The 18,631-nt window shown below is 42.6% G+C and overlaps 1 protein-coding gene across 3 annotated transcripts in view; it reads left to right on the top strand.

Annotated features, from left to right (window-relative positions):
- The first annotated feature begins 9,217 nt into the window (after nucleotides 1-9,217).
- Nucleotides 9,218-18,631, top strand: part of Otud7a (OTU deubiquitinase 7A) — a 250,797-nt gene continuing 241,383 nt past the window's right edge. For all 3 annotated transcript variants that reach the window (XM_041667454.1, XM_041667538.1, XM_041667368.1), the window contains exon 1: nucleotides 9,218-9,406. The gene's annotated coding sequence lies outside the window, so the exon portion shown is untranslated. The remainder of the gene's footprint in view (nucleotides 9,407-18,631) is intronic.

Here is an 18,631-nt window from a genome sequence, read left to right as displayed (position 1 = left end):
ATGTATACTTTAAAGGTGTCTTGACTTCAAAATTTGGGTCTAAGGATATGTTGCTTTGGAAAAGAGGTTCTACTTTTGTTTCCACAGAAAATGAGAACCTGTGGATTCCTTTCAGACTAATTTGGTTTGATGGACCAAGGCCCTCTGAAAGGTCTCTGTGAACCCCCCAAAAAGAAAATACTTTATCTAACAAAAAGCAGGAAGCAGTTTGAAGAGGACTCCACTCCAATTTCCAAATATTGTTTATAAATGCTTGTTTACATTTAAAAGGGGATATGCTATAGAGATGAATACTTTGCATTGGTATGGATCTTGATCTACTGATACAAACTTAATGTCAATTTTGTTATATGTATATTTCTGCTCTTGTTTAAGGTATTGTGATTATGCAGATCATTTAAAAATGTAATGCATAATTAAGAAACATAGGTTAACAGATAATCATTTTTAATAGTCAAGTTTGTAGTCATGTTAGTTTTATTTAGATGTACTGAGATATATTTCAGATGGATAGATAGTCTTCAAACCTTTCAAAGACTAACTGAATATGGCACTTAAAATGTTTTAAGAACTTAGGACTTGGGACTGGAGAGATGGCTTAGCAGTTAAGAATACTGACTGCTCTTCCAGAGGATCTGGGTTCAATTCTCAGCACCCACATGGCAGCTCATAACTTCCTGTAATTACAGTTCCAGGGGACCCAACACCCATGACAAAACACCAATGCACATAAAATAAAAACAACAACAACAAAAAAAAACGAAAAACAACAAAACAGCAAAGAACTTAGGACTTTTTATGACAATGAGATGCATTTACTCCTGGCAGCACCAATTACTTCAAGAGTAAGGAGACTTCTTACGGAGTTTGCTAACCATTTTGGCAAGAAACTGCTCTTATCTGGAGTACTTGATATTATGCTGTATGAATTGAACATGCAGGACCCACAGAAAAATGACTGCTGAACTTGCCTAAAGGTGAGATAGTCCTTCAGGGTCCTTCATGAAAGAATTTGCCAGACATTCTGCAGAACACAGAAGAAAGTGACTGACAAACTGCCAATATAGGTGGAACGGTCTTTGAAATTTCCTGCATCATGGAAAAGTCTTCCAGATACTATGAGCCTGCAGGCTGAAAATGGATGCCCCAATGTTACAAAAGAACTTTGGGTGACTGTCCAGGCAGCGAGATGTCTCTGTCAATTCTAGATTTTTGGAAGTTGCTTACAGTGTACTTCCTGTTTACTTAGATAATATTATATCCTTCTGGAGTCTTTGATGGAGTTGAAGAATAGGTTGTTATAGTTCTCCTTAGTTATGATAAAAGATAAAGTAGATATAAATATTGTAACTATAATTCTTGCTTGATAACTGTTTTGTTGTATGTAATTTTACTAGGTTAAAGTTAAAACCTTCCTTTTCATTTAGACAGAAAAGTGGAAATGGTGTGGGAAGTCCTTCTGTATATGTCTTGCTTTTATTGGTTAATGAATAAAGAAGTTCCCTTGGCCTGTGACAGGGCAGAATTGAGCTAGGTGGAGAAAACTAAACAATGCTGGGAGAAAGAAGGTGGGAGTGAAAGAGATGCCATGTAGCCACTGCAGGAGACAGATGTGCCAGAACCTTGCCAGTAAACCATGAGCCTCCTCATAAAATATAAAATAATAGATGTGGATTAATTTAAAATGTAAGATTTAGCTAAAAATATGCTTAAGTTGTTGGCCAAACAGTATTGCAAATAATATTTTTCCCGGGTGATTATTTTGGGTCTGGGTGCTAGGAATGAATGAGCAGTCTCTACCAACAAAATCCCCTCTCAATAGGATTAATTTCCTCCACTACTCTTGCTAGGATGCTTCTTCTGTATTTAAATGTTGATTATTTACCTCTCACCAGCAGGAGTGCATGTCGGACAATTAAAAGGCATTAGGGCATCTACCACTACAAAGATCCAGATGGTATAGCTTGGAGGAGAAAACACTAGGAATCTTAAGACTATAGTAACGTTTACATGCTTAAAAAGAGGCAACAATTGTTGAGATTAATGTTAAGGAAGAGAAGCCTCTTGCCTTGTCTTAGAAAGATAGAAAAGGTGCTCTAAGAGTAAGACCCCACCCAGATAAATCTCTAATTTGTGGAAGGTAATAAAAGCTGATGTTACTGAGATCCAAGGGGGCTAGGATCAGTCACAAACTGACAAGTGAATTTGGTAGTGTTGTCCTGATGGTACCAGCTTCGACAGCATGAAAGATGCAAGATTGAGAAAGTCATGGATCCTTCCTCTGTGGTTTCAGGAAGCGTATAAATCCAGGGAACAGGTGACAGATTTGGAATCTCTATGAGAAGGCCTGAAGCTCCAGATCCCAGCCACAGAGCCACAGTATTTGGTGCTTTCTCTGGTGTGCTTCAATCTTGCTTCTGCCTGATCTTTCTTCACTATGCCTTCATCTCTCCTTTTCAGAATGGGAATATGTATCCTGCCACACTGTATGTTGGAATTATGGAATTTGGTTTTGTATTTTACAGGAAGTCAGTTAAGAGATTGCCTTGTGTCTCAAAAGATAATTTGAAGTTTTGAACGGTGGTAAGACTATTAAAGATGATGAGGACCTTTGACTGCATTATGATTTGACCATGAGTGCATGAGTGCTATGGGCAGAATATGGTGCTTTGTTTGGGAAATGTCCCCTATCAGTGCTCTTCATGGAACCTGTTGGATTTGGAGCCTTGCTGGAGAAAGCATGTCACTGGGGGGAGGATTTGAGGGTTTATAACTTTGATGCATTTCCTGTCTTTTCTTTCTGCCTCCTTTCTGTGGATTGAAATGTAACCAGCTAGCTTCCTGACCAACATGATATGCTTTCCCTGTCATTATGGGATCCTGCTCGCTAGAATCGTAATCCCCAAATTTTTATTTCTTAGGTTACTTTTGAACAGCAACAGAAAAAAAAAATAACCAATACAATGACCCCATCTTTCCTGTTAAAAAAAAAAAAGCTGATGTAATCACCCTTTCCTAGTAAGGGAGAATCATCTCTTATTTGAAACATCATATAGATTCTCCCTCTACCATTTCCTGAGCAAGTAGGCACTCTCAGATTAAAATACTTCATTTACTTACTTTGTCACGAATATCACTGTCAGCACCCTATTCTTAAAATGATTATAACCATCCACTCCTAACTATAGATATGACTTATCCACCATCTCCCAGTCAGGCAGAATCTCAACAAATGATTCAACATCCTTCGCAAGAATCTCACTGGAAGACTGGTCCCTCCAACCAGAAAATTATCAGAAGTCCCTGTCTATATTCAGGGATGCCATTGTTAGGGTACAGAGGTTATGGAGAATCTCAGATGCAGTAGGAGGAAAGAACCTTCTACATCACTCAGATAGATAAAGACTACAAAGACATCCTTGCAAAGTCTGCCATAGGTGGATGCTGGACATCTCCTGCATCCAAAGGAGATACTCCACAGAGAGAGGTCCAAGAACCTACACTGTACTCACCCCCTACAGGGGACACCCTTTTTCAGGAATCAGGTCCTTTGTCTTCTCTCCTCCATGTTGTAGGTTACCATTGGAAATTCTTCTTTATCATCAGACTCATCTTGGGTATTTTCCTACAAATTGCCAAACACTTAACCCACACAGCCCCAGAAAAAAGTATATTATATTTTACTGTATCACTGCTTAGCCTCCATACCAGCTTGGGGATGAAGAGAGATGGCTCCCAAATGGTAGGTTTAACCGTAGTTAGTTTTTTCAGCTAGATCTTTTCTTTAGGAAAAAAAAAAGAAAATAGTTTGAAATTCTTTAAGTGCAGGCCTTTAAGGACCTCTACCAAGATTTTTCCTTTTACTGAAAAAACAATCAGGGAAACTTTCAAAGAAGGAAAGTCCAGTCCTGTCGTGATGGTTTGGATGTTCTGTTCCTTGGGAATTTGCATGTCTGATTTCAGTGCCCTCCTTACCATTCTACACTAATGCTTGATCAACCACCACAGAAAAAAAAGAGAGCATCTAAGATGTATAGCACTGACTTCCCTCCTTGTTGTCACCAGTTTACTTGGCATTTCCCCCAATCTCTCTCTCTCTCTCTCTCTCTCTCTCTCTCTCTCTCTCTCTCTCTCTCTCTCTGTGTGTGTGTGTGTGTGTGTGTGTGTGTGTATATAAATAAACATCTGGGGACTGACTCCATTGAAAAAGCTCGTGTTTTCATAACCAGTCTTAGTCAGGAAACTAGAAAAGTGTCACTGGAAGGGGGAATGCCGTAAGTGAGTGGGATCATGAAACATAAAATGATATGAAAGTAGAGGGAGGGCATGCTGGGGAGTGGAAGTTTAAGCAGAATGGAGTAGGAAAATGGTATTAATAAAAAGGAAGATCCTTTGAAAAATGCCTATGGGAAGGCCTACTACTTTATAATTGTCTTGATTATTTTTCTATTGTTATGAAGGAAATGTAGTGAAGACAGAGATTGTTAGGGCTAGTTTCATAAGGTAAGTCTATGATCATCATAGAGGGGAGCATAACAGCAGTTGGGCAGGCATGATGCTGAAGGAGTAGCTAAGAGCTCATATCTGTATCCAAAAGGAGAGAGAGAGAGGGACAGAGAGACACACAGAGAAACTGACTCACCCTGGAAATGGTATGGGCATTTTGAAACTTCAGAGCCCATTCCCAGTGACATACCTCCAAAAGGACCATAGCTCTTAATCCTTCCCAAAGAATTCCACCAACTGGGAACCAATTATTCAAACACATGACCTTGGGGGTTGGGGTGCGGTTTACTCATTCAAACTACCTCAGTAATCCAGTTAAATGTTTATGTAAGCAAACAAACATAATTATAAGGAGGTATCCTCAAAGCCTTGATGTGGGAGTGATTTCTTATTAATAAAGAAACTGCCTAGACCCATTTGATAGGCCAACCCTTAGGTAGGCAGAGTAAACAGAACGGAATGCTGGGAGAAAGAAGCTGAGTCAGGGAGTCGCCATGATTCTCCCACTCCAGACAGACGCAGGTTAAGATCATTCCTGGTAAGCCAGCTCATGGGCTACACAGATTAATAGAAATGGGTTAGATCAATATGTAAAAGCTAGCCAATAAGAAACTGAAACTAATGGGTCAGGCAGTGTTTAAAAGAATACAGTTTCCGTGTAATTATTTCGGGTAAAGCTAGCTGGGTGGCGGGACACAGCCCGCCGCTCCGTATTTCAACAAAGCCTCATTAGTTTTTTGAGACAGGGTTTCTCTGTAGCTTTAGAAGCTGTCATGGAGCTAGCTCTTGTAAACCAGGCTGATCTCCAGTTCACAGAGATCCACCTGCCTCTGCCTCCCAAGTGTTGACATTAAAGGTGTGCATCACCACAGCCCAGCCTGACAATGTGATTCTTAAAACCCAGTTGTTATTTAAAAAAAAAAAAAAAAAGAATCTCAGAGCCAGATGTAAGATATTTCCTTATTTGTTATTGGTTACAGAAACCCTAGAAGACATCCAAAATTGCCATCAGTTTAAGTTGATAAGACCCTGCTGGTGGAAACACCACACACCTTTGTTACTAGATATAGGAAAATCAAATGGGAAGTGAGCTGGAAGTGTCCTTGTGAATCAGAACAGTGAGGGAGTGAGGAAAGGACAGATGTATATACAGAAAAGCCTGGGTGGGTGGGATTTTTCCACTCTGTGTTTTTCATGTACAGCAGAGGAGGAGGGGTTAGCTAGTCTCATCAGGATATCTTGGTAGGCAAGAAGTCTCAGGTTGTAGATGTCCCCAAGGAAGAAGTTGCCATTGCTAGTTTTTGCAAACACTGCCAATATTCTTATTTGACCCACAGGAAGGCTTTGTCATTTTTCTGAGAGTTACTGTGGGAGAATGAAGGAAGGCTTTGCCAAGTCCCATGAGTCTGATATTTTGGGGTCTTTGATGTGGCTGTGCCATGTTAAACAACACACATTCCACTTAGAACTTCGTCCGCTCTTTACATATCCACTAGGGATTCTTTTCTCCCCGTACTCAATTAATTTAACTATAGTTAAAAATTGTTTAAAATCCTTAGGTTCAAAGTTCAACACTCTGAGGTAAAAGTGATTCTCAATTCTTTGTTTACAAAAAATAAAGTTTTCTTAAATATTGGTCGACTTAGAAACATTAGCCAATACTGACTCACAGAATAAGGAAGTTATGCTTTATCCTTTCTTGGAACCCATGGAAGTTTGGTGACTAGATCTTATACAAATGCTAATTTTGTATGTTTTTCTTTTGGGGCAAAGCTTTTGGTTCTCAGATAGTGCCCATATTAGCAGTAGAAGGGACTCTGCATAAAGAATTGCTCCCAACTAAATTACAAAGATTTTAACATAGTTGTAAAATTTTGCATATTAGATCATGGTTCAACTCTCCAAAAGATCTTCAATTTGATTGGTGATTCAATGGACCAATTACAACAGCTCTCAAAATTGACTAAACCTACCAGTTTCTTTAAAGATATTCCATTAATTCCTTAAATCAGAGATCTGTTACTTTTTTTTTTTTTGCAATGCTCATTACTGTCTCATAATTTCTGGCATTCTATACAAAATTAAATAAAACTTTATGAACCATTTTATATTATAAGGGGTTTTAAATATGATAGCTAAAATTCAGAATTAGTTAAAGGGTATTTCCACAGTAAGCTCCCACGGAAAGGAAAAGTAAATAAATATGACTAAGCAGTATTGATTTTAGCAGAGGTCTTTGAGTTAGTTCATATGCCTTCATCTGTTCCTTTCTTATTTTAACTTTAGATATAATATTTTAACTATGTGCTGCACAAAATGATTATTAGATATAGAAGATAAAATAAAGGAAAAACAGACCCTGCTCATGAAGGCACGTAGATTTGGTATGATCCAGGGATTTATTCCTTAATGGCTTTGTCAACTGTTTGTCCTTCCTGAAGATGCCCTTTCCACCTATTCAGCGGAACCTAGGAATGTGCTTCCCTTGCTCCACAATAACTAGCCTCTTCAAGAGTAAAATGTGATGCTTGGTCAATTTATTAGTTACTTTCCTCTTGCTGTGGTAAAAATACCATGACCTAAAGCAACTTTAAGGAAGAAAGGGTTTTCTTTTAGCATATGGTTCCTGACGGAACCGTATATATGATAGAATCCATCATGGGGAAAACGTGGCAATAAGCTAGGCTAGGCAAAGCAGCAGAAGGAGGAAGCCGGCTACTCACAGTTTCATTGCCATGTCAGAGGGAGAGCGGGAAGGAGGGGAAGAAGGGAGGAAAAGGGAAGGAGAGGAAGAGAGGAGGAGAAGGACAAAAGAAGAAGAAGGTTGCAGCTATAAATCCTCCAAGTCTGCCCTCAGTGACATGCTTCCTCCACAAGGCATCACTTGGCCTCCTTAGGGTTTCCATCCACCTCTGAGCAGCACTGCAAACCTGTGACCAAGTGTCGAATCTATGAACCTATACAGGACATTTCCCATGCAAACTACCAGAGCCAGGAAGGGACACTTTGAGCTGAAGTTCCAAGAATTAAATAACATGTGTATGTCAAGACAAGTCTGGAAAAATCCAACACAATATACAAAAAAATATCTTCCAGAAAGAAGCCTGAGTTGGAACCCTGGACAGTATAGCTTTTCAAGTTCAAAGTCCTGGGCACTGTCAGTACCCTTTCCTGTAAAGATGCCCATCCTCTTCCTGAGTGTTCTGTTCATTCTTGGCTTTCCTCGTCTTGATAATTCTACAGTTTATGTCTTTACAACCCAACAACCTCAATTGCGAATGGTGCTCCATCAAAAGCTGCCACCAGAAGAGACCAAACGAAGGGAGTCGTCTGTTTGTCTCTGGACTAGCAGTCTGAGAAATTTTCTGGGAATTCACTAATGGAGACCCAGGAGCTATAACAGCCTTAGGGACAGAATAGGAAATTGGATTTTTGCCCTGTTCGGCTTTAGACTCTTACACAGCACAAAGCAGTTCGAAGACTGATCTTCAACTCCCCTGGGAGAAAAGTCTCTCAGCAAAGTTGGGGACTATATGCATCGTGCATAGATTAGCAATTTGAAACTTCATTTGGCTATACACATCCTTCTCCTAACAATGCACTAGCAACCTGTTAGGTAGAATGCCCATCTGCATGGAGCTGTATCCTCATCCCACTGTAAACAATGTTGGTAGAGACCTTTAGACACTGACAGTTGCTCTTCACTAATTTTCGTTATATGAGGGTACAAGAACGGGGTCCTGATTCTGCCTGAACTAGTTTTTGTGCGCATGCACAATAAGGAGTATGATCTGAGTAAACTTTTACGAAGAATACACTACTTAACCATCGTATGACTATGCATATGATTAAAATCAAACATCATAGAAAAGGACTTGCACAGTGACAAATGGCTTACATAACCTGCTCTGTCAATCAAAACAGAGAACCACTGTCGCTATATGCTTTAGCAACCAAATACCTCCTCCTCTGGAAGCCCATAGAACGAACCCTCCAAATTATCTCGAGCCTTTGAGTGGGCTCACTGATGTGGCCCACTGTATATATTTCGACTGTGTATATTTCTGATCTGTTTTTGGCTTTGCATTTCGTTTTGTTGTTACTTCGCAAATCCCTGTACACCTTTATTTCAATTTCTTGAACTAGGGACCTAGAATGTGGAAATGTCCAGCTCCGAACCTGACAAGCAAAAGCTACACCACGACGGTTACATGAGAAGGCAGAGAGCAGAGGCGCCATTGGTATCAGGGCAGGGAAAACGTCTTAAACAGTCATGTAAACATTATTCCGGGGAAAAGAAACAGGGGAAGGCCAAAGGGGCGTGGGAAGCGGAGCTGAGACAGAACGGACCAGCTAAAGTTTAGGGTGCTTAGGAAAAGCGAAGCAGCCCAGAGGAAGAAACCAGAGGTGAACGCAGACCAAGAGAGGCAGGGTGAGCAAGTGGCCCTTTCGATGTAGTCCAGGGGCGAGCCTGGGAGCGCGTGCGCGGAGACCCAATGGGTCCTAGCACGTCCTCAAAGGGCTAGGTGCGACAGCCGCCAAGGGTGGCCACGAGCACGCGCGCTCCCGCGCCCGCACCACCTCGGCGGGGGTCGGAGCGAGGTGGAGGCGGTGACGTCAGGTGGGGCGCGCGCCGCGGGGCCGCGGGCGGAGCCGGGAGGCGGGCGCTGCGCGCGACCGCGGGCGGAGCGGAGGGGCGCGGGGGGCGGAGCGTGGCGCAGCCAGGAAGGCGGGGGAGGAGAGGCCCGGGAGCCTCGCGGCAGCTGGGGAGGGGGCCGCGGCTTGGCGCGAGCTAGCGAGCGAGCGGAACAGCTGATCTGGTTCTCCCAACGCCAGGGAAGATGGAAGTCGGCTAGCAGCGACGGCGGCGCTGCGGGCGAAGCGGCAGGCGGCGCGGCAGGTGAGCGGCGCTGGCCACGGTGCTGCCTGAGGGCGGCGGGCCGGGCGCCCGGGGCAGGTGCGCTGGGGCGAGCGGCGCGGGGTCGCCCTGCTCTCGGCCGCGAGGCGAGTGGGCGCGGGCCGGAGCCGCAGGGCGCCGGGGGGCGCAGGGCTCGCTGCGCGTCTGCATTGCGGGATCCGCTTGGGATCCCGTGGGCGCCACGGCCACCGGCTCCGGCTTTAGCCCGGTGCGGGCGGGGCTCGGCGCTCCCGTTGGCTCGGGAACTGCCTCCTGGCCCTTTTCGCGGTTCCGCACTGGAACGTGATGGCAGGCGCGCGGGGACTGGGCCCTCCGTCCGTGGGGGCGCGTCGGGGGTCCAAAGGGCAGGACCGGTCCAGAGCGGCACGCGAGGCCGCTGGCTTGCACCGGGCTGTGACTGCGTGGGTCACCGTGGCCCCGCGCACCTCTCACTGGTGGTTTCTCTGGATCTGGCTGGACAGCCGCGAAAAGATTGATGCAATTTAGCTCTGAACCCAGAGGCCTTCCCTAGTATCTCCTCACTGGAGGGGAAAAATTGTATCCGCTGTGCTTTAAGTGCTCCTTTAAATTTGGGAGATGTCAGTGATGTCATCATATTAACGAAAACTTTCCTTCATTGGACATAACCGCTCAAGTGTACCCTCCTCCCGACCGGTGCAGCTACTGCAGCTCTTTGAGAATCTTAGCCATCGAATGAATTCGCCTCTCTGCGCTCAAAACCCCCAAACTCATATAAGTGCAGTTTTTAATTCTGTTGGCTTGAAAATTAGAGTGACATTTAAGAGTGACTGAAAGGACATGTGTCCCTACAGGTATGGAAGTCAGCTGATAGCACACAGATAGCAGTGCGCGCTTGTACCTTGCCTTATCTCTATAAACGAAAGTGACCTGCAAGAGAAACACTTAAAAAAAAATGATCTATTTAATGTGGTGTCCAAGCAAAGATAGACAATGGAGCTTAGATCTCTGCAGGCCTTGATTGCTTCAGGTGAATCTGCAAAGCTCCTCCTTCACCAACATCCCCCTTCTAGGGTGTGCCTGAGAGAGTCTGCCCCCACCACACACACCGCAAAGGGTGCTGGTTTTCCTAGGGCTCTTCCAGCAGTTGTGTGTCCTCCAAGACCCCACGACCTCTCCAAAGCATTCAGGGAATGTAAAAACTAGAGATCTTCAGAGCACACCAAGTTCTGGGGGGAAATTCCTCTAAGATTGCCAGCAGCAAGCCGTCATTTGATTATCTGAGTAGGCCATTAGTATCTGCTCTTATGGGAACAGACAAGCTAGTTCCCAAGACAGTCTGAACATCTACTTAAGCCTATTGTATCAAAAGCAGATCTAATAAGAGACAAAAGTATTGATGGTTTTGTATTTAATAATTAATGACACCTCCTAATTGACCAACATAAGGATGCCTTAAATTATTAGTGTGATCATATTGGGTTTGCAAGGAATTTCATGTCACATGCCACAGGGAGGTTTGAATCTGGCTACAAATGTGAAGCTTTTGAATCTTGAAAGTAGTGGTTACTGTGGGCCCTTAGTGTTCAGGGTGATAGTGAACGTGAACCATTGTTTCCTGAAGTCTGGATAGGTCCTAAATCTCACTTATGCCTAGATTCTAGGTAGCAGGTGTCGCTTGAGAAGGAAATTCTGAGGTCCCCTACCTTGCTGGAGGAGGAGAGGGGACAGCTACCAGTGAATGAGCAGTGTGCACATCATGATCTCTGACCTCTTGATAACTATAAACCTACTCACATTGGAATGCTGGGTGAACAAGCTCTGTAGTGAAATTGGACACACGCAGTGCTTTTCTGTGGTTTTTCTGACACAGGTTGCCCTGTGCTTGTGTGTAGCGCCAAGATTCTTCTGTATTTAAAGTGCCTTTGGTGGTGAGCGGTTTTAGCGCTCTGGGATGTGAAAATGGAATCTGTGAAACCATGGTGGCCCTTGTATCTGTTGTTTCCACCTGTAGACCTGTCAAAACATTCACATTTTTTATTTATTCATTGTTATACTCATAAATATATAACAGCAACCATTTCGTCTAGATTTTTAGGGACTAGTCTCATATCCTATAACATTTTTGAAAACACACTTGAAGTGAGTTTAGGTTTAATACTATGCTCTTCATTTCTAAGAAGCCCAAATTGCCTTACCTTGTCATTTGTCTGTCCATCTGGATTTTAAGGTCATTCATCCATGATTTAGACCTATAGAATAAAGGCTGAGTCTACTCCTGCCAGGCCAGCAGGGGGCATGCTAGATGTGACTTGCCTGTGCCTCTATCAGACTTTTGGGGAGAATTACCAAGAGTTTATGTTGGGTGGGTGGTGTGTGTGTCTGTGTGTTTGTGTGTGTGTGTGTGTGTGTGCGCGCGCACACGCACGCCCAAGAAATGGAAACTGGAGAAAATATGCTTTTGAGCGACCAGAGGTGGAGGCCTTCAATGTGAGATTTCTGTAATTGCTCGTCTTTGAAGAGTGATTGTTGGTTCTTATCACATATGGAGGCTGGGGATTCATTCATTTCAGGAATGCTGTTTCGGAGAGAAAAGTCGTCCTCAGGGTCATGAAGTCCTGAGTGCTGGTGAGAGCACAAATGCCCACTAGAGCCACTCTTGGAAGCCTTCTACTCGTTGCCCTTGGTGTTCAATTCTTACTGCCCAAACCCTGGTTCTCTGTACTATGGCACTTCCCTGGTATACGTCCTTACCCTCCTTGTCAGAGTTATTAGCCTCAAGGTCTGTCTGATGAAGAAAAGCAAATGTTTATCGATGTTTTATCTCCTAGAAGATGAGAACAGGAAAAGTAGGCATCTACTTTCTACCTTAATGTAACTGACATGGCGTATCCCCAGTTGTTCAACCATGTGTTCCCTGGGAGGCTGTGGCTCGTGGGCAGTGAACTCATACTGCCATTGTCTGCTTGAGGCTTACCTTTGGGAGCTCCTGTGGGCATGCTCCATGGCTTCCATAACTATTGAGGGGTTCAATTGTGTTACTGAATACCTAAGACTCCTGATGGATCCCACCTACCGAAGGGCCTTCTCATGCCTTGAAAGGAGAGTTTGGTAGACACCCCAAACTAGCAACTTCTCCAGGTATACTTACTACTCCTTTGACATTGCCAGTTTACTAGTTTCCAGGGGGCATAGTTTTTATCTTTCTGCTGGGCCAGTCTTTTTACTCTTTGTACACTGTAGATGGCTATGGATAAAGTGCCACTAGACATTAAAAGCAAAGTTTACCAAATTATTTACAAAGCTGCTGCCACTGACGGTAGCCAGGGAAAATTCTACTCAACTAGAATCCAGAAACCTGCAGGCATTTAAGTGGAAATAAAACATACAAGTCTCTTTTAGAATTCATTTTAAAATATTTTGAACCACACAGAAAGTATTTTCTTGTTGATAGACTGCTGTATCCCCAGGAAGTTTGTGTGTAAAACTAAGATGATCTTACCACAGGCATGACAGAACATTGCAACGAGAAGCCAGCTTTGTTACTCTGGAGGGCAGGGTTCTTTTTGGTCATATATAGTAACAGACAGGTGAGATGGTTTATAAAGGTCTTAAAATATGAGGGTTTGTGCTTCGTCTTATTGCATCTTATTATGCTGTGTTTGGTTGGTATCGCTGGAAGGTCTGCTCTTTTCTGAAGGGAAAAGAACGGGAGTGGACCTGAGGGAGAGGGGAGGTTGGGGAGGAGTGGAGGAAGAGGAGGCTGCAGTCAGAATGTATTGTATGAGAGAAGAATAAAAGTAACTAAATCTAGCGAAGGGCTGGGTGTGACTCTTGACTATGTGGTGGAGATGTGTTTGGCTGGCTGGCTTGTAGATTGCAGCTCTGGACTAAAAGGCAGAAGAGATGGGGAGGCAAGGATGAGGACACAAAGATAGGGAAGTATGCATCCGGCAGCAGCTCTCAGCCAGTCACCCAGTGACTTGACCATGCCCCAGGATCTTCATGACAAAGGGAAACACTTTGCTTACCATGTCCCCAAATCCTTACCTGGTAAAAACCGGGGACTCCACACAGTTCCAGTACCTGCTGCTCTAGATCTTTACGGCAAAACTATTTCATCTCCTGAAAGGAAAGTGCACGTTGATGCCAGCACAGCTTTTCTGTGCTTCTCTTTCACCGTAAACCAAGTAGACCCAGTTTGTCCGTTCAGAGGGTTGAGTTCTTCCTTTCAAGGAAGTATTTTCTTTTTGAGCAGTTTCTGCTTTCCTAGTTTCCCTTTCCAGTGCTGTAGACGTGTGACGACTGAATGAATAGAGACAAGTGAGATTCTCTGTTTGTTTTATAAAACACAAAATTGGACCTTTTCAACTAATTTTCTTGTCTTTTCCATTTTATTCATTTTATTGGCTTTCTGCACTTTCATGTGGTTCTGGGATAACTACCCATACTATGATGAGGTTGTGTCAAGTTCCTCCTTTACTGGATAGGGTTTAAAAATATACCTGGAAGGAGGCTGTCTGACATAGGCACAGAGACCTGTCCCAAGTTCCAGCCTGGCAGGCTGAGCCTGTGGAGAAGACCCCAGTTTTATACCCCCCCCCCCAAGGTGATTGTTACTCCAGACAGTTTGTTCACCTCAGTGTCTGTATGAGGCATGTTGGGAAAAGGCTTTGCAGGGCATGCTGTGGGACTGTACTTCCCCAGCCTCTGCTATGTCTGTTTTTGAAGCTGGTAGGATATCCTTGGATTCAGATGTTCAAAGTCTCCACCATGGTTGCAGCCCCTTTCTTCTCAATTCTGTCAATGATGATTTGAGTCTTGAAACTAGTTTCTTATTTGTCTGTGCATTTTCTGTTACTATAATAATAAAATATCTGAAGGTTGATAAGAAGTGTTAAAAAAAAAACAAAGGAGGCTCATGGTTTTAGAGTTGTTTTAGATCAAGTTACCCTTGACTGTAGGACACTGTGACAGAAGGTAACAAGAGCATGGACTAACCTCTCTTTAGAACAACATGACCTCTAGTGAATTCCCAGACTCCCAGAGCTCTGTACTAATCCCTTCTGAAGGGAGTGCCCCAAAGATTGTATTGTAGGCGGAGACAGCTCATTCATTTACTGACCCAATTAATCACACAGACACTATATTAATTGCAACACTGTTTGGCCAATAATTTATGCATATTTTTAGATAATCTTACATCTTCAATTAACCCATTTCTATTCTTCTGTGTGTTACCACTAGGCTGTGGCTTACCGGTATCAACATGTTGCTCCTTAGGCAGCTGCATGACGTCTCCCTGACTCCGCCTACTTTCTCTCTATATCTCTGTTCAGATTTCTTGTCTGGCTTTACTCTACTAAGCCATTGGTCAAAACAGCTTTTTAATATTCATAGCATACTGAGGGATTGCATACCTGGCTTTATTCTACTAAGCCATTGGCAAAAACAACTTCTTTAATAAAAAATAGTAATAAAATATATTCATAGCATACAGAGGGGAATCCCACATCATTGTATCATCTTATCTTGTTCCAGGTCCCACCTCTTTATAATTCTACTACATTACACTTTCACATTAAAGGCCAGGTTTCTAGTGTGATTATTTGAGTAACAAAATCAAAATACATTTAAACAACAGCACTATTACTGATGTGTGAACAACAAAATCACATTTATAATTTTTCAGACATTAAGAAATTCTACCAGCATCCATAATATTATAATTTTTATTTCAAAAAATGTATTAATTGGGATATTGTAGTCAGATTTTTTTCTACCAGCCAGTTCCCATGTAACAACAAGAGACTTATTATCAGTTTATAAATGCTCGACCTATAGCTCAGGCTTGTTACTAGCTAACTCTTACATTTTAAATTAATCTGTATTTTTTATCTATGCTCTATTATGTGCCTCAGTACCTTTTTTTCCAGTACAACAAGTTCATCTTCTGCTCCCCTGCATCTACTCAAGATTCCCAAGACTTCTCTCTTTTTTCACACTCTTTTTGTCTGCCAGTCTGTCCTAACCTCTACCTGACCAGCTTTGTCATTATAAACCAATCATAGTGACATATATTCACACAGAATAAAGGAATACTTCACAGTTACCCCTTTTAGTCTAATTAAAAAAGAATATTTTACTTTAACATGATAAAATCATATACACCAAAACAGTTATCAAGTAAGAATTACAGGTACACTATCTAGTCCATTTGTATTTGGCAAATTTAGAGAAAAATACTCTCTATTTGATCTTCGTAAGTATGAAGTTTTAAACCTAATTTACTTTTTTTTTCATAGCCAAGGAAAACTTTAAGTCTAATTATTATGTGTTTAACTCCATCAAAGACCCAAGAAGGGTATGTGTCTCAGCTCCAGCCCAGTTTCTCCCCTTTGTTCATTGATTGTATCACAGTTTGTACTTCTAATTCAAAGTATTGCTTGGGTGAATTGCTTTGACTGGTGTTTTTGTAATTGTTGTTGTTTTTGAAAATTAGAAAGAGGGGTAAGTTTAAAAAGTAGAAGGTCTTCTGTGGCTGAGCAATTCTAATTAGCTGTCTCTATTAACAGTACTTGAAATTCTTTGAAATCAGAGGGGATGGTGAACTCTGAGGCTCAGACTCTGCCTCCTTCAGCCTTCAGTAGATGCTGCTGGTCACATGGTTAGCAGAGCTGAAGAGCTGCACTGATTGGGATCATTCTTGAACACCCTTTTCTGCTCTTAGAGTTGATTAGTCTTTCACAGGAAAAACTAGGTGAGAGGTAAGAGACTAGCATCCTGAAGGTAGAGTCCTTAAAGCAGATGCCAGGGAGGGAAATTGTGATGGCAGGTAGGACGTCCTGCGGACAAGGTGGACTTGCCATTTTCCCCTGGGGTGGAGGTATAATTCTACTACTCCACCTTGAGTGTATTTGCTTTCCATATTGGTGTTTCAGGATGCGATTCAACACTTTGTTGTGGGCTTGACTGTGGTGAAGGGCACAGTGGTCTTCATGCCGTTTCTAGGGTGACATAGACCCACATAGAAGGCTGCAGATCTTTTGTGAGTTCTATCACTTGCTATATGGATTAAAGTTCTGTGGCTTCCTGTTTAATTTTGCTGTGTAAGTATAATTTGGAGGCAGTGAAACTGAAAGGCTGAGGTGGGAGGCAAAAATGGTATCCAGTGTCTGTGTGTCTCTCTCCATTGTCCCTTTTCAAAAACTTCTCATCTGACGTGTTGTATGTGACATTGGCTCTTGGCTCTAACTGATTTGAGGGCCCACTTGACTTTAGCTCATCCAACAGAGCATGTTCTCCATGTGTGGGCTCCTCCCTTCAGCCATCTACCTGTATCAGGTGAGATTCTTCTACCAGGGTAGACTCATCCCATTCTTAGTACGATATGCGGTGTGTGCCTCAGCAGTGCTAACACACGAATAGGTGAAAGGCTTCAGGAGTCCTAAAAGAAGTGGATTCCCTGGATCATCTCATGACTTGACAGGTGGAGATTGTTGGTGGAAGGTCAGATTTACATCACCTGCCTGTGGAGTCCTGACTAGAGGGCCCAGCCCACTGCATCCAGGAGCCTGCTTTCTGGATGAACCCTCTTTTGGAATACTCTCTAGATCTTCACCTGTACATATAAAGGGATGTCTCTATCTGCCTTCTGTCCTACCCATGATCTTATATAAAAGTAATTCCCTAGTTTTCCCAAAGTGCTGACTCATCAAGGTAAGGGAAGCTGGCCGCATTTCTGTTAGAGAAAATATATAAAAAATAAGTGTTTCTTAAAAATATTTGTTTGTTGCCCCATTAAGAGTTGTGGGACATACCATGCATCAGATTGAGTATTTACAATTAGCAATGAGTTGTGTGGATAGCATTTTTTCCCCCTTCTGGCAGTTAGACCCATCAGAGAAGCCTTATTACATCTCAGAGGCACCTTGTTCAGAACAGGCTCCCAGCTCATGTTTGTTAAATGCATTTAATATCCCTATGGGAATTGAAATTAGAAATTTAATTATTCTTTCTAGAATTGCTTGGCTCCCATGAGTCCAGAAGCATAGTAGTTGAAAATACTGTTCATATAAAATTTGAAACACTTAGAACCTTAACTCCCAGTACAGTAGCAGGCAAAGTTTTGTTTACGGCATACAACAGCAAGAAAAAACAGAGTGTGCTCCATGTTTCTATTCCGTGTATCACAAATATTATATGCAGCCACGGGGAACATTAACTCTATCTGTTTAATGAGACAACACAAGAGTTTGTTTTATTTTATAAGACACAGCAGTTTACCGAATAGTAAACATTAATGTTATGAAGGAGATAATGGAAGGTCACATAAATGAGTCATGTTTGAAGCAGTCCTTTAGGGAAAAAACAATGAAATGTAATGGAAGAAGAGACGGCAATGTTGTGACTCATTAAAATGACCAATTAGATTGACTTTAGACAGGTTGAGAATCCCTTATGTGAAAATGTTGAGAAGGGAATTATTTGGAATGATTTTCAGATTTGGAACATTAAGATTATATATAGTAAGATGTCTTAGGGATAGGACCCAAGTCCAAGCAGGGAATTCCTTTCTAGTTTGTGTACACCTCGACAGACTGGCTGGAGGTAACGTTAAGCAATGCTTTCAGCGCACTGTGTCTGGACTTGAAGCCCATCACATGAGGCACAGTGCGGAGTTTCCGGCATTGAATGTCATCTCCACGCTAAAATCACTGAGGAGTTTTGGCGCATTCCTGATTTTCAGATTAGAGATATTCAGCCTGTATGAAAGAGTGGCAACTGGACAGGGAGCATGTCTGTATTTAGTGACTGAGGTGAGAGGAACATGAATGTGAGACCACATAGTGAATTCTAGGCCAGCCTTCGCTCTAGATGATAAGACTCTGTCTCAGAAAACCAGACAGGCAAAATAAGAAAAATAAAGTAGTAAATTCTGATGTTCAGAATCTCCCCAACAGGGAAGAATGTGCTTCCTGTTGCCAGTCCTCCCTCCTTGCTACACACACTACACACACACACACACGAGAGAGAGAGAGAGAGAGAGAGAGAGAGAGAGAGAGAGAGAGAGAGAGAGAGAGAGAAACTATTTTGCTTTTCTGGAGGGCCCAGCAGGATCCTCCATGTAACATGAGATTCATGTGGGTACATTAAAAATGCCCACGCTGGAGGTTTTGAGATCAGGCTAGGTACCCAACAGGACCAATAAGAGCAGATGATGCTGAGGTTGGAAAACATTAACCTGAC

The sequence above is a fragment of the Microtus oregoni genome, unplaced genomic scaffold (assembly GCF_018167655.1).
Source record: "Microtus oregoni isolate MIOR12 unplaced genomic scaffold, Mior012 000000F_ref0000247, whole genome shotgun sequence".
Classification (NCBI taxonomy): domain Eukaryota; kingdom Metazoa; phylum Chordata; class Mammalia; order Rodentia; family Cricetidae; genus Microtus; species Microtus oregoni.
This window is presented reverse-complemented; position numbering and strand designations above follow the sequence as displayed.